The sequence below is a fragment of the Amblyomma americanum genome, chromosome 4 (assembly GCF_052857255.1).
Source record: "Amblyomma americanum isolate KBUSLIRL-KWMA chromosome 4, ASM5285725v1, whole genome shotgun sequence".
Lineage (NCBI taxonomy): Eukaryota > Metazoa > Arthropoda > Arachnida > Ixodida > Ixodidae > Amblyomma > Amblyomma americanum.
The window spans coordinates 15,469,368-15,492,011 of NC_135500.1; the positions used below are offsets into that span (position 1 = coordinate 15,469,368).

A 22,644-nucleotide genomic window follows, 5' to 3' on the forward strand; every position below is an offset into this window, starting at 1 on the left:
ACAACTGGAGCACTCTGTTGTTGCCGAACACTTCTCCCTACGAAAATAAAGCTGCAAATATATTACGCTCTATTTTCATCTCATTTAAATTACTGTAGCCTTATTTGGCTTACCACAACAAAAACAAACATTAAAAAAATACTTGCACTACAAAAAAGGCCATTCGCTATATTGCCAATGTTTCGTTCCTACACTCGACCCAAATGCTATTTCCCTTATACAAAATCGTCAGAGCTAATAACATATATGATTTCCGTAATTTGCGTTCTTTCTTCTTCTCAACTATTGAGCAGAAGAATTTTTTGGTACAAACTGCAAGCCTTACACCGAAAAAACAGTTATACCTACTCGTAGTACTGAATTTTGGCATATTCCGCATTTCCGCACAATCTACAAATTTCAGTCATTGCAGCACAACCTCCCACAAATAGTAAATCAGCCTCAATATGCCAAGATAATTTCATTTAAACAGCTTCAAGAATCCTTTTCCAAACTATAAGTAGTCGCGTTTCTGATATATGTTTGCTTCACTGACCTATTATTTCTCGTACCTGTATGCTATCTTGATTTCAGTTATGATTGTACAAATCTAGTTTTATTCAAATATGTATGTATGATGTATTCTTGGGTTATTTCTGATAATATTTAGAAACTAAGCTTGTTTGTGTTTTGAATACTACTCAAAGTTAATATTGTATAGTATCTGCTATTCTAGATCTTTCCATTGTATCTCTTAACTATTGTTAATAACTATGTCGGCACTGTCTTGCAGAGGTTGTCTGGGCCATGTCAAGATGTGCTTTCACAGCTTTTAGCCCAGATATCCTTCCAAACTTCGGGTAAAATAAAATGAATTGAATTGAATTGAAACTATTCCCTTTCACCGACGTAGGCGACCGCGGACGGATAATATCGACTGCGGCCCAATAAAATGAGGTGGCGATAAGAGGCATGCGTCACAACGGAGCTTTCTCTACTTTGCCTTTCAGACACGTCCTTTGGCAGGTGTCGCACGCCCTGACATACCTTTCAATCTCCTCCTGCACTCCTGGCCAGTAGAATTCCTCCAGAACTCGATCTGTAGTCTTCTTAATGCCCTGATGGCCCGCCAACGGGCTATCGTGCTCAAGCCAAAACACCTGCGATCGGCAGGACTTAGGAAGTACTACCTGTCGAACCTCTCTGCCAGAGGCGAGATGATAGAGGCGGTACAGCAAACCCTTTTCGACAGAATACGAGCGCGGAGTGCCGTACCTTCTATGGAACACCTTTCCCACTTTCACCCAACACACCTTCAATGACCCATCCTCTGCTCTTTTTCTAGCATATCTTTAGTGAACCGCATGGGACCAACGCTGAAAGCGGTGTTTTCCCTACTTCGTACGGAAACTTCCTTTCCAGCCAACACCACTTTTGGGCCCTCGCCTTCGCCACTTTCACTGGCAACCGCGTCTATGCCAGGGCATAATTTAGCAACACTGTCTGATTTCTTCCAATTAATACATGCATTTGCCGGCTCACGGGCCTCCGGTATATTTCCAATTATGACATCGTACAATGGTACCTCCATCCACTTCACCAAGGCCGTGCCAGTGAAATAAAGGGAAGCGATATAGACTTTTGCCTCGGGAACTTCCAGACTACAGCCGTCAACAAGGAAACTCGTAGATCTCGAGCCGATGAGAATTTAATCAGGAACTAGGGCCCTCCTCATAACCACCGTATTGATCCCCGTGTCCCGTAAAACACGTACTGGTAGGCTTCGGAGCTCTCCCGCTAGGACAGGCATGTGTTGTGGGTCTGGAGGCTTTTTCCAGACAAGTCCCACTACTACTTTATCCTCAGCTGGGTCAAACATACCTGGTGTTGTGAACACCATTTCAGGCGCAGCAGTCTCTGGCTGAACACAGCAGCATGATTGCTTCTGTTTTTCGTGCTTCCTTGAGAAGGAATTTACACCATGCCCTATACTTCGACAATAAATGCAATGAAGCTGTTGGCTTAGAGCGACAGTCGGCAGCCTTATGTCCAGGTCAGTTAGAAATGAGGCACCTTCCTGACTGTCTACTTGATGGAACATCGTTCTCTCTCGGGATGCCCACCTCGAACGAGTCTTTGAACGAAGACAAGTTTCTGTGCCGCTGAGCCTCTAGAAAGTTGTCTCCTGCCTCAGACATTTTGTCCAGCGTCTCGCGCTCTCTTTCTCGAAGTAAAATCGCCAGACCACTATGACAGTTCCATATGAGTTCCATATATCGGCCACCATCAAGTCATGTAAATCATTGTACGTTGTTGCCGTTCCCGACATCTCGACCCATTGATCGAAAAGACCGAGCAAGCGTGCTACGTATTGCTTGCCTGTTTCTTTATCAAGCGGCATACTTTAACGAAAACTTTCGCGATAACCTCTTGCTGTGAACCGAAAGTGTTGGAGCAGGGCTAGTTTTGCCTTATCATAATCCATTTAATCTGTGGAAGACAGTCGACCGAACACACGGGGAGCCTCCCCATTCAAAGACATATTGAGTGCTGCAGCCCATTTTTCCTTCGGCAAGCTATGCCCTTCTGCAATACGCTCAAAACGTCTGAGGTATGCATCGAAGTCATCCCTGCGATCGTCGAAAGGCGGGATAAACTTGCGTGGGCTAACGGCTACTGAGGACCCCGGTGTGGGTTCTCTATTACCCCTTCCCCCCCACCCCCCCGGCTTCTGCCAGCCTTGATTGGAGCAGCAATCTACGGTCATCAGCCTCTGCTATCGACTTTGCATGCTCGCGTTCAGCTTGTGCTTGTGCTTGTGTTTGTGCTCGCGTTCGGCTTATGCCCACTGTACCGTGGGAGAATAATAAATGCAATATGACAGGCTCAAGTGCCTTACCAATAGGCTTTTCTGAGTTTATTTTAGCTAATGACCTGTACCAGTTTGTTGCAGGACCAACAAGACAAGGAAGTAACGGTGCTTCCATCCTCGACTTAATTTTTACTAACAGACCATCCATCATTTGTGACGTTATGTTCGTTCCGGGAATAAGCGACCATGGTTGCGTTGTTGCACTGCTTATGCCTTTTAGCTCTCGAATAGCACATGTGGTATCCAGAAAGGTTTATTTCTATGAAAATGGTGAATATACTTACATCTGCACTCAGCTTAAGCCTTTCTTACCTGAATTCACTGCGGCCAGTGAAAATTTAGATTGTAATGGGAAGTGGTTAATGATTAAACATGTACTTGAAAAATTAATTGCTCAGTATATCCCTAGTAAAGATATGTCTTGTACAAGGCGAGCTGATAAGCCATGATTGACTCGCGAGACTCGTTTGCTTATCAAAAAAAGACACCGCCTCCTTTGCAGGTACAAAAGAAGCAATGATCGCTCTGTTTATGACTCCTTAAAGCGTCTTGGCAATGAAATAAAAAAATTAAGAATAAGGTAGCCAGGTGTGACTATTTTTATGCTTTGGGTGACAAGCTGCAAACTAATACTAAGGTAATGAGGAAGTTTTTAAGATCGAATGGAAGAGAGCCCGTAGGAATCCCAAACTTAGTATATTGTAACGGTGTACTGGAGGATGATTATTATAAGAAGGCCTGTTCATTTAACACTCATTTCCAGTCTGTTTTCACTCCGCCTTATTCTGGCTATCTCTCTCCAGTGTCTGAGGCACTTACCAGTGATTCTACTGACCTAGTTATTACGCTCAATGGTGTAGGAAAATTACTTAAATATATTAAAGCTGGTTCTGCAGGTGGGCCCGGTGGGCTTTCTTCGTATGTCCTGCGGGCCTGCTCTGTTGTGATTGCTCACTATTTAGTGATTTTGTTCCTCCTTTGTAAGAAAGGAAAAAGGAATAAACTTCAAACTTCAACTTCAAACAAATTGCTTAAAACCAACTCTCTTCCTGACGAGTGGAAAATGGCTATGTAGTTCCTATTCACAAAAGTGGCTCAAAGAATAGTGTCGCTAATTACAGGCCTATCTTCCTTACTTGTATTTGTTGCAAATTAATGGAGCACATCATTTACAGTTCCGTGATGAAACACCTCGAAAGGAATAAATTCCTCACCGACTCCCAATATGGTTCCAGGTCTGGCCGCGCATGCATAACCCGATTAACCGAATTCAGTCACGACGTTTTCTCTGCTTTCGACAGCCGCAAGCAGGTAGACTGCGTATTTTCAGACTTTAAAAAGCCTTCGACACAGTCTCTCATGTCCTGTTACTTCATAAGCTATCGTTTCTTGGCATACAAGGAAAATTGTTGCATTGGATTAAAGATTACCTGCAAGGGCGCAAGCAACGCACCTTAGTAAATGGGTGCTTATCAAACACTGCAGCAGCCACTTCTGTTGTCCCGCAGTGATCTGTGTTGGGGCCTTTACTGTTCTTAATAAATGTCACTTAGATAGTGGAAAGTTTGACTTGCCAGGTGAGGCTATACGCAGACGACTGTGTTTTGTATCGTTCTATTAAAGCACCATGAGACTCAGATAATCTTCAGCAAGACTTGGGCCGCATTCAACTCTGGTGCGATAAATGGAAGATGTGTTTGAATACTGCAAAATGTTACTGTATTTCTTTTACGAGCAGGCGCACTCCGATTTTGTCTCACTAACTTTTAAACAACGAGCTTTTAACTAAAATAACTGATTATAAATATATTGGTGTTTATTTTTTCTGTGGACCTGACTTGGAAAAAACAAAAGGAACATATATCATGAAAGGCAGCAAAAATGTTGAACTTCTTAAAGAGGAATTTCCGAGATTCACCTAAAAAGGTTAATAAAATTTTGTATTTCACAAACATCAGTACTACTATGGAGTACGCCTGCGCTATCTGGGATCCTCAAATCGGGACCCATTGTGCTATCCTGGAGCGTGTACAGAATTGTGCAGCGCGATTTGTCACAAACATATATTCTTTTAATGTCCGTAGTAGCTGCATCGAGCAGGGGTTGAAGTGGGACTCACTGGAAAAGCGCCGTTTGCGAATTAAGTTAGAACTTCTCTACCGTATTTACTCCAATAAAACTGCCATTAACTCTAAAACTTATTTGCTGCCACCACATTTTGTATCAAGAATATGCGACCGCGAATGGAAGATGCGTTAAACGACGTGTCGTACTGATGCCTTCAAACGCTCTTTTTTCCCCACATGCTATCAATAAATGTAACAAGCTGCCTCCCTCTGTGATCGAATACTACTAGTCCGAGGCAAAGTTTCATGCAATGTTGTCGGACATCTGATGTGCTTTATGTACTTGGATACTCTTTCTGCTCTTCATGTTTCGCTTTCTCCATTTCTTTACTTTCACTGACGTAATTTCACACTGACAAACCTTTCCATTTTACAAAACATTTTTGTACCAGAGGTTGAGACTATGTCGCATGCTGTAAGATGTATCTTTGAAAATTGTATGTTTGTATCCCCCCTGCAATTATGCTTTCACTGCGCTGCAGGAAATGTGAGTAAATAAATAATTAAATGAATGTGTCATGTGGCGAGGAAGTAGTGTATTCTGTCCCTCTGACATGTGGGAAGGCGTTCATCGGCCAAAAGAGGCCGATGTATCCACGAACGGCTAATAGAACATAGAACGGGAGTTCTCTGAATCTTCACTCAGCAACATTCCAGTCCACTATAGCGAATGCCAGCACGAACAACTTGGCCCTGATGAACAGGGCGCCCCCGTGTTTGAAAAAAACCACGATTCAAGAGAAATGCCACGATCAGCTGACTCGCAAAGTAATAAAAGCCGCCAAGATTTTAAATCTCAAGAGTGAAAGTGTTAGTACGAACTCCGTTTTACTTTCACAGAAGGAGATTGCATTCCTGTCGGGTTTTATTTGATTTTTTCTTCTGTCACCCATCGTTCATAGAAGCCTTTCCATGCCTTGTCTAACTCCAGTAGTATTCCAATTTCAGCTTCTCAGTTGTCACTTGTGATTTGCCTCGATATTTTATTGTATAACTGTGTTCATCGTTGGCTGTCACTGCTTCCACGTTGCGTTTTTCGCAGTTTTTTTGTCTATACGCCCTTTTCAGGTTGCGTCTCTTTTTTTTCGTTTTTAAAGGCATGCTTGCTTGCAGGCGCATTGTGTGCATTTTGGTCTTTAACGCATGTTGTCATCCTCCTCGACTTTTCTATAGCTTGTTATCTTGTTGGCTTTCATGTAAATCATGTTTTTATTGGCTCCATGATTATTAGTGATTCAATATTTCGTTTTGTCTCGTTCTGTTTTTCTCTTTTAAGGGCGCGTTTTCATGTCGCGTTTTTGTTCACACCTTTTCGTTTTTTTTTTACGTTGAAAAGAGAGGAGAGAAAACTTCCTTTGCGCAACTTTTTCGCGCTGCTTGTTTTTTAGCCTATCTGGGGTTGGCTTGCTATCTGTCTGAACACTGAAGCGCTTGCAGGCGACGGATGAAGGGAGGACATGAAGGGAGGACGAGAAACAGTGTGCGTCGTCTGCCAGCGCTTTAGTGCTCACAATGTCAAACCAACTCGCATAGCAACACACCCTGATCAATGTTATCTGTCGTCTGTATAGTTCGACTCTTTGTTCGTGCCGTTTGATCCTGGTGATTAACACGTGCTTTGATTTCCTGAGTTTTTTCCAGGTGGGCGGCGGCTCTGAGGGTTTCTCGTTTTTCCAAAACAAAGTTGCTGTTCCGCCCGTCCCGTCTTACTGCCTTGTGTTGTGTCTGTTTTCACGCCTGTAACCAAAGATGTACAGTTACCAACTTGCCCAGTAAGACGTTCGTTTAAATTCAGCGCTCGTTTGTCTTTGTTCTGTGTTCCTTCGCCCGCGACTTCTTGCGCTGGTTAAACACCACTCCTTAAAGTTAACACATTGGAATACAAGAGAATGGAAACGTAGCAGGGGACGGCAGAAATTTAGCTGGGCGGATGAGATTAATAAGTTTGCGGGGATACGGTGGCCGCAGCTGGCAAACGACAGGGTTAATTGGATAGAAATGGGAGAGGTCTTGGCCCTACAATACTGAAATATTGTTTCATGTTCATCTCGGTTTTAATTTTCACCCATTTTTACTTCGTGACAGCACTGCATTGTGTCTAACAGAGTGTTCTTTACATACCGTGCTTATTATGGTCTTTACTCGTGTAGTTTCACGTTTTTATTGCTTCGTGCTCATCTTGTTTTGGACTGCACGTGGTTTGCTTTATGACTTCGCTGTATTGTTTTCACCCGAGGGCTCCTTACACCCGGTGCTTGTTGCCTTTGCCTTCTTTTACGCGTGTAGTTTCACGTTTCTTGTTGCTTCATCTTCACCTTGTTTCAGATTGCTCCCGTTTTTACTTTATGACTACCCTGTATTATTGCATACCCGCGGGCTCTGTCTTCCCTGCGCGTGGCAGTGTTTTTGTTTTTATGTTGCATTGCCTTCACAACTGCTCCGTACCGTTGCTTTTGTCCTGCGTAATGCTAAACTATGTTTCTTTTTGCTATTTCGCCTTTTTTGTCCAACTAAGCTTTTGCTTCTGTCAAGGATTTCATTGATTTTGTACCTGGCTCTCGCCTCCCCTCCCCCTCCTCCACCCTCGGTTTTCACGGAGCTCTGCTTATCGCTGTTCAGCTTCTTTAAAGAGCGCCTTCCCGAGAAAAGCCCGTCTCTATGTTGTTAATTTTGATCCTTCCGCTGTCCTGCATCCACCCTCTCGTTTGTTATCAGCCTTGGCCGTCTGGATTACACAGTGTCTCATGTTCTAATTGTCATCATTCAGTTTGACAAAAAAAAAAAACGCTTGTTTAGCTCCTGCCATTTGATGGCTGCTTGGTTGCCACGTGGTGATGGCTTGCTAAAAAATCACCGCCCGTAAACTTCAACAAGATCAGCTGGAAGTAGGCACCCGTCCCGGTCGTTTCTTGTTTTTCGTCCTTGTGTGTTTCGCGCTCTGAAGTCAAGATGGTTGAAAGTACTTTAATAGAACTTCATTTCGTACTTGTGCCTTTGATTTTAAAAGCGTTTTGGCACGAACTGAAGGCAAGACAAATTGAGACCTAATGACCGGTAGTGCTCGTTGGCCAAGCATCCTTTGTAAGTTATATTTGCTTAGCCTCCTTCAAAGAAAAATCTCTTCAGTTGGCTCAGGGCGCTTAGGCAGGAAGGATGGTTGAGACGAACGATCTGTCTTGCCGACGAGGAGCCGGCACTACTGTCGAAGCTCATTCAAGCAGGACATCGGAATTGCTAGCACTGAAGGCTTGGCTGGGGTGCCAGATATCCACAGCGCTTTGTATTCGTGGTTTTCCGTCGTCTGTCGCGCGGTACGTCTCAGTACGATCGAAGTAGATTGGCCGGCGCCAAGTCAGCACTTAAGTACTCGGGCCCCATTAGGCGGACAAATTCCCCTCTTATGCCAGGCGCCGTCAACTGCCACCCTTATTCTCCCGCCGGCGCCAGCTGCGCGTTCGATCAGACCGCGCCAAGTCGGTAGAGCAGTTTTCTCTTGCTACTTCGGTGTTTCGCTTGGTTTTCCTTCATCGTTCGCGAATACACTGCAGTTGTGCGCTGTTATGAGAATTACCTTCATTGGTTACTCGAAGACTCTGCTGTACGGGGCTTGGTTTTTGTTAGTTGTGTGCTTTGCAGATGGACCCAGAAACCAGCTCGAAACGTTCGTGGCCGTCTGCAGTTACAATCGGTCACATGCACCCAACTCAAATTTCAGTTTTGTTGCGCAGCGAACTCGCTTCTTGCGTGCTTGGCATATAGCTTCCACCGATCACTTCGATATGGACGCCGGCGGGTCTTCCTCGCGCCCAAGTAAACAAACCCTAGGCCCTAATCCTTCTTGTGGGTAGACATAAGATAGGATAGGTCATTTCATACTAGCAGCAGTAGGCTACGAGTGATTCTCAGAACTGCGGAAGGAAACACGCGCTGTTTCCGGCTACGCTGCTTGTTTCGGGGCGCCCAAACTAGTGCACGACTCATTCTAACTCTGCATGTCCGGGAGAATCTTTTTAGTGTGGTGAAATACCGTTCAAAAATTTGATTACACTGGTTCTTCGCATTCGTACAGGTATCATTTATTTTTCTGATAACGGCGTTTCCACTCACAGAAGTTCATGCCCCGCTTTTGCATTCACGGAGATGGCAGCCAAAGGGATTAATCAACTTCTGTAAAAGAAAAAAACAATTTCTGCTATTTTAAGATGTCATCAACTCTGAACCTGCTGTGAAGGGTTTTCTGGCGGGCTAGTTGGTGCTTCTCGTTCATGATTAAACTGCGCGAAATAACGGGGACCGAGACAAGAAACACGTACACACACAGAGCGCAGATAGCCAACTTTTATTATAAAACGCTTTGAGCATTCCTTTTTATACGCTCCAAACCACCACATGACAGAGCCGGGACACAACACAGCAGATAGGGTTAACAGTTCAGTAGAGCCAATCTGGAGGGCCAATCTGTGAAGCCTGGAGATTACTTCTCCTACTCACCCGACAAATGGAGTTTTCATGGGCACCAAACACAAAGCCCTAGACTCAGAATTCCTTACACTTAGTCAGGCTAAACTCAAGAAAACAAGGAATTTAAATTTGCCCAAACTAAAGTCGCTGGCGCCAAATTTTTGAAGGGAGAAAACTGCAGCCATATTTCGATACGACGTAATGAATGTCTGCTTTCACATCGTCCTTATCCATGACCCAGAAGAAGGTGGAATCTTGCTTAAACTATGCGCGACTGCTCTCTTGTCATCACAGCGGAGAGAATTTCAAAGTCCACTGATAATCTTGAGCCATGAACCTCACCTATCGCTATCAGTATCATCACCTTTAAGGCTCGGATCCCTTCATTGGATGTTACTTGAAGGTTGGATTAAGATATTACTCAGTAACAAACACTAGTCACTGCCTTGGAATATATGCGGTTACAGCATCTAAAAATAGCGGCGACGTCTGTAGAGGTGGCCTTCCAGTGCAGAACAGTTCGTGGAAAAAATAAACCTGAAAAAACTGCGGCATGTAAAGAGGCCGACCAATCTGAAACGGGTGTGCAGTGCCGTTAAGTATGCGGGACGGATGCGCAATGCAAGATACTTGATTTATATAGCTATAGAAAATTTCTGGAGCAAACAGCGACTGGTGATGCGGTGGCGAGCAGCGACGCTTGATAAGATTTAACATTTCCACCAAAGTACTTGGAACAAAATGTTTCGCCAGATCCCTTCACTCGTTTTCGCCCAATCACTCAGCACTATTACAATTCGATATGACTATAATTTTTGAAATTGGGCCTTTTTTTAACGTTGAGACCCGCAACGACCCCTCAAATTATCGTTCAGTTTTATTGTTGTGCATTTCGTGCGAACGTTTCGAACACATATTGTACTGACATTTTATTAGCTCGACCGCAGCACTCTATTGCAATATTGAGGCACAAAAAGCAATGTTAACATAAAAGCGAAACTCTCGGCACCTTGTCACATCATGCACATTATACAGGTAAAACTTTCACAACGCCTAATATGCTTGGCATGGCATGTATATTTTGTGCCATCTGAAAAAACAGTAAAGAGCCGACGCTGAGGCAGCGATCAAACATCGAGCGTTAACACACCCATCACAGATCGCCGGTGCGAGTCCCTGCCGCGAGCTACACTGTTTATGCTGCAGAAAACGCGAAATCGTATGCCACCACCCCGAACAATCTGCGACAAACGGTTGAGCCACAATGTTCATACGAAGATTCGCAAAGACGTGGAACTGGGAGCACATAGGTCGCCGGTAGGAATCCCTGCCGTGAGCTAGGCTCTAGCTTAAGTACCAAATTGATTGTGCATAAAACTCTGAATCGTGTGGCTCCATCCAGATCATTCTGCGGCAAACGATTGGCCCACAAATTTTGTCGGGACTAAGTGGACCGACTTTGACGCCTGCCAGACAGGGATATATACCGGGTGTCCCAGCTAACATGAGCCAAGGGTTAAACAATAAATTACCAGAGACAGGGGAGTGAAACCAAATGCATATTGCCGACAGCCATCTTGAGCACCACCGGCAATTTATGTTTCGCAATTAGTAAAGAGTTTAGTTAAGTTTCATTATGTAAATTAATAAACATTGAGTATAAACAACATGTTTCATTTGAAGAGTTGTCGAGCACCTTCAGAAACCCCCATTTTATCATTTAGTACCAGGAAATCCACACGTGCGTCTTTTTTTCTCCAGCTCCAAAGAAAGCCCGCAAAATACAAAATAAACCACGTGACTAGCGCTTTCGCGCGCCACGATCGTGCCGCTCTCATGCGTGGATTGAGCAAATGAAATCACCTAAGGGTAGACAGTTGGGCTAGTTGGTTGTTTGCATTATTATGGAACATAGTGCCAGCGCAAGAGACAAGGACGAAGGGAGAAGGCAACACGAACGCCTAATAATGCAAACACGAATAATAATGCAAACCACAAACTAGCCCCGCTGTCTGCCCTTAGCGACATACTTTCTAGTACATCGGGCGCCGTTATACCTTCCATTTTGTGTGCGAATGCTTCCACGAAAAACTGGCGTTCGTGTTGTCTTCTCTCTTCGTCCATGTCTCTTGCGCTGGTACCATTGTTCCATAATAAGGAAATCACCTGCAGCCTTGACTCGACGGCCCCGCACCAGCGGCAGGCCGATATGTTGGCGGCGGCAACTTGCACCATCATGTGCGAACTGGCTGACGCGGACGAGAAACCAGCGCCAACATATCGCCTGCCGCTGGTGCGGGGCCGTCGAGTCAAGGCTGCAGGTGATTTCCTTATTATGGAACAATGGTACCAGCGCAAGAGACAAGGACGAAGAGAGAAGACAACACGAACGCCAGCTCAAACCACGCTTGAGAGCTTCACGATTGTGACGCGAGAATGCGCTAGTCACGTGGTTTATTAATGTATTTAGCGAGCTTTCTTTGAAGCTGGGAAAACAAAGACGCTTGAGGGCTTCCTTATCGTAAATGAAGGAATGGGGGTTTCTGAATGTACTCGACAACTCTTCAAATGAAACATGTTGTTTATTAATGTTTATTAAATTAGGTAATAAAACTTAAATAAACTATTAATTAATCTCGAAACAAAATTGCTTGGTGTGCGCAAGATGGCTGTCACCAATTTACAACTGGTTTCAGTGACCTATCTCCGGTAATTTTTTTTTAATAACCCTGGGCTCATGTTAGCTGGGACACCCGGTATTCCGGATCGACATGGTTCAGTTTCCAGGTGTGGTGCGCGAAAGGTGCTGAAAGTGCTATGGATTACGTCTACTTAGGCCAGGTAGAGCCCGCTGATCCGGATCATGACAGGGAAACTAGAGCTCATTTATGTTATTTCACCTAACGCTTGGACTTTGTATCATATGTTTTGTACTGTTTGTGTTTGTGTTATGTTGAACTATATATCGTTCGACCAAGTGGTTGCCATTAATTAGTGAAAAAGTGTACCCGGAGCCGCTATGTAGCACCAAGCTCTCCTTTATTTTTCATGTAAATAAAAAATAAGAATCGGTTGGGGCGCGCATGGGATATTCTCTCAGATCAAGAATGGCAGTTTACCAATAACCTTCAAGAGAAAGGTATGCAACAGCTGTATCTTACCGGTGCTCAGTTATGGGTCAGAAACGTGGAGGCTAACGAAAATGGTTGAGCTTAAGTTAAGAACAATGCAGCGAGCCATAGAAAGAAAAATGATAGGCAGAGTCGGGCAGAGTCGGTGAGGGAACAGAAGCGGCTTCATGACATCCTGGTCGAAATCAAGAGGAAGAAATGTGCTTGGGCAGGGCATGTAATGAGAAGGCAAGGTAACCCCTGGTCCTTAAGGGTAACGGAGTGGATTCCAAGAAGAGGCAAACGAGCAGGGGTGGTAGAAGGTAACTTGGGCGGATGAGATTAAGAACTTTGCGCGTATACGGTGGCCGCAGCTGGCAAACGACAGGGTTAATTGGAGAGACATGGGAGAGGTCTTTGTCTTGCTGTGGGTGTAGTCAGGCTGATGATGATGATGATGATGATGTTGATGATGATGATGATGTTGATGATGATGATGATGTTGATGATGATGATGTTGTTGATGATGATGATGATGATGATGATGATGATGATGATGATGATGATGATGATGATGATGATGATGATGATGATGATGATGATGATGATGATGATGATGATGATGATGATGATGATGATGATGATGATGATGATGATGATGATGATGATGATGATGATGATGATGATGATGATGATGATGATGATGATGATGATGATGATGATGATGATGATGATGATGATGATGATGATGATGATGATGATGATGATGATGATGATGATGATGATGATGATGATGATGATGATGATGATGATGATGATGATGATGATGATGATGATGATGATGATGATGATGATGATGATGATATGGTGCTCTTCCGTCACGCTGCCAGGAGTTATTTTTGTAGCGATAGCTACATTACGCTAGCATTTCGAGCCTTCAGCGTGGCGGCGCCGTGGTTGCTCACGTGGTTGGTCACGTAGTGCGGTAGCTGCTGGCGAAACCGAGCGGGGTTGGGGGAGGAGTTGGGAGGGGGGAGGTGGGGAGAGAGTGAATCCACGTTTAGGGACGAAGATGGAGGAGGAACGCTCAACGAAACGGAGCGGCGAAAGACTGACTTCGCGCTCCACTCGGCCAGCTGTAGATATCGCGTCACTCCAGGTTTAACTAGAGCTAAACCGCAGCAATTTCTTTTATTCAACTCAAGTCTCATAAAGAAAGCCCATAGGCACGCAATGCTGGTCAGTGCCGCGGAAGGATCCTTGCAGCAAATTACTCCTACCCGAGTGCTGCGCATGCGGCTGGCATAACTCCTCCGTGTCGCCCTCGCTGAATGGTGACGACATGTGACATGGAACTCGCTACGCAAGGCGACCCACACACGACCACTAAGAACTGCGCGATTAAATGGCTCATCGCATGTAGGTAATTTTACTCTCTCGGCTAACTAACCAGTCGTGATTCGCGTCCCACAAATAAAATCGTTCAGTGTTGGAGTGCATATTCAGTCATAAAATTTACATGCAGAAAATTATACTCTAGGTCTACAAAACGGTATGGTATTCCTGTAAATTGCTGAAAGGCTAATACTTCACACCGACGCTGTTTTGGCGGCGAGGTATACTTGATTATGCTGAGTGTAAGTCATCTAAAGCACCCACTCAGAGTCGAGCCGGCAATAACGATTGTGGAACAAATTTCTGTTGCCTCCACAACAATGCTCTGGTGCAGTCCTATGGACAGTTTCCTTACGCTCGGAAAACAGATTTATTTAATAACAAGCATTCTAGGATTGTAAAGGTGACGTGGTGGGGCACACGATACCTGGTATCACGTGGGTGTGCAACCCTGCAAAAAGGGATCGTTATTATTAAAACCTTATTACTGTGAGAAAAAAAACGATTCAATTCATACACATCTCTCTATTGTCGGTAATATGCCCATCATGATAAGTTGCTTCATCTCACCTGACAACTCATAAAGACAAAGCGAAAGTGCTTCGATCTAGCGATACCCTCATTCCGCACGAAAAGCCGAATCATTTTTTTTTCATTTATTTCGGACAACAATACATGGTGTCCGCGGGGAGAGGCTAAAGGAGACCAGGATGTCTCCTGACGAGGCCTAACACCCGCATTACACGTCGGTGCAGATGGTGCGGAGTAACATATGAGAACAGTGGTACACCAAACACGGTTGTAGGTACAAATTGCGCACAAAAGACACACACAGGAAAAAACACGAGGGAGACTGAAAGAGCGCAAACTATCAACTGGTGTTTATTAGATTCAGTGCCGCTTTTCAGTGCCCCTCTTCGTAGGCACGTGTGCACACTGCCTATAAAAGCGGCACTGAATCTAATAAACTATCAACTGGTGTTTATTAGATTCAGTGCCGCTTTTATAGGCAGTGTGCACACGTGCCTACGAAGAGGGGCACTGAAAAGCGGCACTGAATCTAATAAACACCAGTTGATAGTTTGCGCTCTTTCAGTCTTCCTCGTGTTTTTTCCTGTGTGTGTCTTTTGTGCGCAATTCGTACCTACAACAGTATGCACCAACTCGCCCAACAAGAAGTTCTTCTTAACCAAACACGGCGAGACAGGAATTCAAAATAAGCAATTACACAAGCACTGGTCAGGTAGAAAATAATACTGAAGAGGTTATCAACAATGAGCAATAGTAAGTGGCGTACACAAAAAAAAAACGTATACACACAGTACAGTAGGAATAACAATGAAATGCAGCAGGTATGCATAATAAAATTTCACACGGGGGTGTTCAAAAGATGCCCCATTTTCTTCTTGAATTGATGAATGTTGACACTCTCTTGGGCACAAGTAACTAATGTTGGATATGTGTTGCATAAAACTGTTATTTGGTGATCTGTAGTCTGGGTGCCGTAATTAGTACGAGGCCTAGAACCAATCAAAGAAATTGTGCGCAAGTTATGTGTGATTGCTCTATTCAAATAAGAACGGGAGAAAAATTCAAAGTCACGTTTTATTTTTTGGTAGATTAGGAGTGCTAAGGAGTGTTTGTAGCATAGAAAAACCAGTAACACCTTAGAAGAGGTAAACATGTTATTAGTACTAACAGTATATCTACCCAAAGTGCGCAAGGCTCTTTTTTGTAGAGAGAACAACCTATCCAAGTCAGTTTTATTACATATTCCCCACACTAAGAGACTATACACAATATGAGAATGAATAAGAGAAAAATATAACTGTTTTTTTACATGGAATGGAAGAAGATAACGAAGTCGTTGAATTAACCCAATTGATCTTGATATTCGTATCCGCAGACTATTGACGTGATCGGTCCAGCCCAAGTCACTGCGAAAATGGACTCCTAGAAACTTATGAGAATTCACTTGCTCAATTTGCGTGTTATTAAAATATAGTCGGATACTATGATCAAGGCGCTTATTTTTGGCGCGAAGAAACACGTATTTAGTTTTTTTGTGTTTAGTTCAAGAATATTGGCATCAAGCCATGTTCGCAGTTCATTGAGCCAGGTATTGGATCGATATTCAAGCAAGCTAAGGTTGGGACCGGAAAAGAAGACATTGGTGTCATCAGCGTAGAGGACTATATTTGAAGTGGAGTGTATATTTGCTATATCATTAATATATAAAACGAAAAGTAGAGGGCCGAGGACAGAGCCTTGTGGTACACCGAATTTTATTAAACCTGTGTCGTATTTAAGCTCCTGTAGCCATGTAGACTGCCTCCGTCCTGTAACATAGTTTTCCAACAATTTGTGTGCAATACCGCGAATTCCATATTTTCCTAGCTTTAGTAATCAGATATCGTGTTTAATTGAATCAAAAGCTTTGCGAAAGTCTAAAAATATTCCGATGGTGAAAAGCTTTTGTTCGAAGTTAGAAAGAAGGCGATCTTTTATGTCCAGTAGAGCAGTCTGCGTGGATTTACCAGCCTGGAATCCATACTGTTCTATGCATATTATGTTTTTTTTTATCTAGGAAGTTTTGTAACCTTTCATTTATAACACGTTCTGCGATTTTAGAAAACAGCGGCAATATTAAGATAGGACGATAATTGTTCATATCATTTTTGTCACCTCCTTTGTAGATTGCTGTAACTCGAGCTGATTTTATCTTATCAGGGAAGATACCTGTCAGGAGCATTCTGTTGCATATATGTGTTAAAGGCGGACTAATGCTTCTAATAGCGGCTTTTACTGGTACCGTACTTATATCGTCATCACCTAGTGAACAGTTATTTTTAAGGGAATTAACGATAGCCACGACTTCTTCAGACGCGGGGGTCACATATAGAGACTCACAACAACTAATTTTCATATAAAGGTCTATGGGTGATGGGCGACACGTGCCCGCTCTGATATTACAAGCGCCTGCATTAGGAAAATGTATTAGCAAGTGTTACATTAGAGCAGGAAGGAGTTTCCCATTGGTTATCATGCCATTTACAACTTTCCATACCTGTTTGGGTTTGTCCACTATTGAAGCAAATTTGTTTTCATAATAGGCCGTTTTAGCCTTCATTAGATCCAGATTTAATTTGTTTCTAAATTTATTAAATTCTTCGAAATCGGTTGGGTCTCTTGTTTCTAAGAAATGAGCAAATAACGAGTTTTTATATCCAATGCGCTTGAGAAGAACTGGGGTAATCCAGTATTTCTTAGCTTTTTGTGCTTATGGACGACAGCCATAGGAAATGCAATGTTGTAATTGTGTTGTACATTTTCTAAAAATATATCGTACGCTACGGACGGATCATTTTCTAGATATACTTCTGCCCAACAAGTTTCAGCCATAAGTGAACAAAAATAGGCAACTGTATCTTCATTCACTGTTCGTCGCTTGTACTTAGGTTTAGCAGAGTGTTGCTCATTTAAAAACAAGCCAAAAAATGGCATATGATCGCTTATGGCTGATGAAAAGACACCTGCGGTAACTGTATGTGGGGAAAAATTTGTAAAACAGTGATCAATGAGTGTTTCTGTTTGCTGGCTTATTCTGGTAGGCAGGTCGATAACATTTTGGCAACCATGTAAGAACATCAATTCAAGTAGTTTAGTCTGCATCGGGTTTTTCTTAAGCAAATCAACGTTCATATCACCAAATATAATGACACGCCATCTGTTTTGATTTGCTAAATTAAGGAAACTATCAGAGAGGTTAAGGAATGCATCAAGATTACCATGAGGGGGGCGGTATACTAAAAGTAAAGCAATGTCGCGATGCAATAAGGTAACAACTTCAAAGTTTTCATTTACAACACATGATTCTGTAAGAACGTCATAGGGGAAACGTTCGTGTACATATAGAGATATACCACCTCCGCGCTTGCCATGTCGGTACATAGAAATGTGATTGTATCATGGAATCTGCACAACTTCCGCATCAGAGCTATACCAAGTTTCCGTGAAACCAATAACATCAAAACCACGCTTTAGTTCCTCTAATTCAGCTTCAATTTCTTCGACCTTATTCTTCAAACCACGTACGTTCAGGTGATACAAGGAGAGAACCTCTTGAGGAGCATAAGTGTTGGCATTGAACAATTGATTAAAAAGGTCAGGGTTATAGTAAGCCATCATTCCAAACAGAGATTTAGCAAGGTTCCAAGTTTACGATGTCTATACAATCTTGCTTAGGTCCTCTTCAGAAGCTATCCTTATTGCTGCAGTGCCGCTCTCTTTCCTCACAAAAATCTTTCCCTCTGTTGACCACACAAAAGAGTAGTTCTGCTCGCGAGCTTTTGTTTTAGCTAGCCATCGAAGTTTCTTGTTAGTGGCAGTCAAATTGTCAAAAAATTGTATCTTGTCATCCTGTTCATTGAGGGCTGTGCGTTTTGCAACCCATGTATCTTTAAGAGCCCGCCTAGAAAACCTTATCAGTGCCACAGGCACCTTCTTTTGGCGTGATGGGAGACGATGCAGGCCTTCAATATCGGAGTCTGATAGGCAGGGTAGTTCGAGCGTCACCGCAAGATCATTTACCTTAGATAGCAAGTCTTCTTTTTCTTCAAATGGCAAGCCATGGATTTCCATGTTCTGTCTTCTGCTGTATTGTTGCAGATCGTTTAGCTCTTTTCTTAGCTCGTTTTGATCTTTTTCAGTGCTTTCAAGTTTAGTGCGTAGCCTTCCAATCTCTCCATCATGCCTCTCAGAAGTCGTTAGTAGTGTGTCGTATGTCTCAGGAATATACGTAACAGATTTTTCAATGCTTGTTACGGTATCTCTTAATGGTGTCAGGCCATCCAGCTTGATAGTAAGTACAGTCAAATTCTCCTTGATTTCAGAAAGTTCCATACCCAAAGCAGGTGGGAGCACGAACGTTTGCCCACTACGAGACGAAGGTAAGCGGCATGCTGAGCATTTGAATGTTTTCTTATCTGCTTCATTTTTTGCTTTGTATACTCGCTCGCTAATGGCGCAGCATTTACCAAGGTGGTAGGGCTGACGACATTCTGCACATCTCATGAAATCTTGACCATCAGAAAAATCCTCAAAACATGTAAGACAAGTATCTGTCGGCACAGTATTCATATTGAACACAAACTAGGGCAGTAGCAGCAGCGGGACAAGTGGTTACTTTTTAAATACAGTGAAAATCAACCAACCTGCGCAAAGCAACGACGATGGTCAGGCGCTGCACGATTGTTCCTGCCGCTGCATCTGCTGCCCGAAGTGTGAAGCATCCGTCGGCAGGCTGGGCTTTATAACAGGCTTGAAGGGAGCGTTGTCTGCTGTCCGTCCAGATTACCAGCGGGGCGAGAGATGCAGCAGTGTAGATAGTCGATGGTAGTCGGTAGATAGTCGGCACAATGCTGGTTCTGCGCAAAGCAAAGACGATGGTCAGGCGCTGCAAGATTGTTCCTGCCGCTGCCTCTACTGCCCGAAGTGTGAAGCATCCGTCGGCAGGCTGGGCTTTATAACAGGCTTGAAGGGGGCGTTGTCTGCGGTCCGTCCAGATTACCAGCGGGGCGAGAGATGCAGCAGTGTAGATAGTCGATGGTAGTCGGTAGATAGTCGGCACAATGCTAGTTCTGCGCAAAGCAAAGACGATGGTCAGGCGCTGCACGATTGTTCCTGCCGCTGCCTCTGCTGCCCGAAGTGTCAGCCCGAAGTGACACCCAATATCATTGGGTTGCACAATGCAGCAAGTGACGTGATCCCGGATGATGACTCGGTGAAAATGTATCCTCACTACAGCCTTATTGCACCGCGAAAATCCATTCCTTCGATACCCATTAGTGTAGGGTCGCAATAACGTCCCGTCATGATTAGTGTCGCTCCATGTGACGTCACAGATTGTAATAGCGCAGCGAAAGCGGTTCGACCTAGTGATAGCCTTATTCCGCACGAAAAACCGATTTGTTTGATGCCAAACATCATAGGGTTGCCAAAGTTACCTGTCACTATGCATGATGCTGCTAGTCACATGACCACGGATGATGATTCGGCGAAAATGTATCGTCTTCACCACAGCCTTATTACAGAGTGAAGATGGGTTGCGCTAAAAAGGCGTTTACATTAAAAAAGCCGGGACAAGCGCAAAGTAACAACTGTTTTATTCAAAGAACAGACATTTAAATATATGCATGTGAGCGCAGGCTCAGAACGATATCATGTAGCATGTTTTATTAATTGCTTGGTGGTGAAAACGAAATGCGTCATTTTATGTATATATCTGAAAAAGCGCAGAGGACGGGACATAAGGAGACACCACGAGCGGTGCGTCATCTCTCGTTTTTTCTCCTTCCTCGTGTCCTCTCCTTTCGCGCTGGTTCAAAAATGAGCGTTTACCAACAAGCCGAGTGCACACCACTTGAGCAGTTTATGTACACAGATTTCTTTCACATCTCAGATGGAAGCTAATTGCGCAGGATGTGTGGATAAAATAAGGTCGAAATATTAGCAGTTTTTTTGTGATGCACGTCGGTTGGCTGAGAAGGTGTGAAAGGTTGAAATTAAGACAGGCATCTATAAAGGCATGAGGCTCCTGTGTCTTGTAGTTGTATTAGCTTTCGACATCCTAGTCAAGTTATCGAGTATTGATGTTGCCAAACAAAAGTACCTGCTTGTCGCGAGTTCGTAACGCGTCCCTGACTTTCCGAAGGGGAACGCTATCGCGTGCAGATTCGAACAAGAACACAAAGAGATCAAACAAAACAAAACGAACCCGTATTTATACTTTAAAGAAAAGGGGCCAATAAGAAAGTGAAACACCAAAAAACACACACAAAACGCGTACAACACTACAGAATAAAAAAAACGCGTACAACACTACAGAATAAAAAAAAAGAGTTCACCAGGTACTGAGCGTCCCAGGTGAAGCGGGGATGCCTTGTAGACAGGGCGAAACGCGGGATGATGAACTGCGACGCGTCACTGGCGTTGCGTCGACGGAAGCGGCGAAAGGGAGCCATGGGGTACTAGGAGCGGAGAGAACTGCAGGAAGACGCCGGTGGTCTCCTGTCAGCAGCCCCAGGAACTTGGCAGCAACGGGAAAAGCGTAGCCAGGTCCCGTCGACAGCGTCGCGAAACACCGTGGGCTCAATGCAGAATACTTACGGCAGTACGGACCCTCATTCCATCAGCTGCCACCTCCAAACTTGAAAGGGACGCAGGAGGCTTGCGTCGGTGATCCAAGGGAGGTCCACGGCAGCACGGACCCAACGTCCGACGGCTGCCACCTCCATGCTTGAATGATACGACCTCCGCTGCGCTGTATCCCTTCACACAAAGATTTTTGTACACGTCAGCTCTCCGCTCCACGCGCTCGCCGCGCTCTTCGTCGTAGACGCCTCGCGCACACCATTCGCACGTCCTCACGTGCATAGCTTGGCTGGCACGTGCAGCGCTCCCCATTCCGACGCACCACTGTCGACGCACCGCGTTCTCAAACCCTCCGAAGATCTGTTGTGCACCTCACATATGGACCGCCTAAGGAAAAGTTTTTTAACATAGAAAAAACTGCCGTTGGTGCACACAATACTGATGGTCACGTGGCAAACGGACAAGTTAACGTGGCTGAATTCACCGAAGGCACTTTAACACAGTGACACATAGAGGCACATGGCGCACACAAAGGAACCATGGGGCCGAACACTATACATCTGGCACAAGGGAAAATATAGAAACCTTACAAATCATTGGACGCACACTTTACACACGTCTGTACCATAAATGTTAACATTTACACACTGAACAACTCATAACCGGAAAACGAAGAGAATTAAAAAGCAACTCGTAGGCACGCCTAGACTACATTCGCACACGCAACCATTGCAAACACACGTGACAGTAGCACTGTACATTGGGCATCACCCTCCGTCAATTCACAAACGACTCATGCAATCGGCGCCTACATTTTCGGAGCCCTTGATGTACTCTACACGATAGTTAAACTCTTGTAATGTGAAGTTCCAACGCAGTACCCTGCTCTTCAAGTGTTTTGCCTTTATTAAATATTGCAAGGGCTCGTGGTCAGTTTGGTAGAGGAAGAACGCCCCGTAGAAGATTATGTGGAATTTCTCAACAGCCCAGCCTCGCCAAACACTCGCGTTCAATCGCTGTGTAGCAAGGTTCGCGAGGTAACAACTGTCGACTCGCATATGATGCCGGGTATGTAGGACGTCATCATGCTCCTGTAGGAGAACTGCGCCTACGCTGACCTCGAAAGCGTCTGTGATTGTGATTACAGGGATTATGAATTTTTATGGCGCAAGGGCAGGTATGGCCAAAGAGCGCCATGGCACAAGGAATTTTTCTATTACTCAAGGTGGGGTCAAAGACCCATTCCCAAGCCTTTCACCCCTCAGAAGCCGAGCACCAGTCCAAGGGAAAGCTTGTACCCATTGTATCACCGGTGGGTACTCGGCGGCACTGGGGATCGAACCCCGCACCTCGTGCATGCGAGGCGGATGCTCAACCACTTAGCCACCGCTGCAGTCCGGAAGCATCTGTGAGAAGGACGAACTGAATACTGAGAGTTGGAGCTCTTAATACGGGCCTGGAAGTTAATGCGTTCTTGAGCTCGTCAAAAGCGGCTTGCCGCTGTGGTATCCAAAAGACAAGGTTGCGTTCATTTTTGCGGGTCAACTCC

At 44.4% G+C, this 22,644-nt stretch overlaps 1 protein-coding gene across 14 annotated transcripts in view; it reads left to right on the forward strand.

Annotated features, from left to right (window-relative positions):
* Nucleotides 1–22,644, forward strand: part of LOC144127803 (FMRFamide receptor-like) — a 1,107,197-nt gene that overhangs the window by 873,797 nt on the left and 210,756 nt on the right. For 8 of the 14 annotated variants that reach the window (XR_013313569.1, XM_077660725.1, XM_077660726.1 and 5 more), the window contains one exon: nucleotides 18,836–18,892. The exons of the other annotated variants lie outside the window; for them this stretch is intronic. The gene's annotated coding sequence lies outside the window, so the exon portion shown is untranslated. The remainder of the gene's footprint in view (nucleotides 1–18,835; nucleotides 18,893–22,644) is intronic. 14 annotated transcript variants of the gene reach the window in all.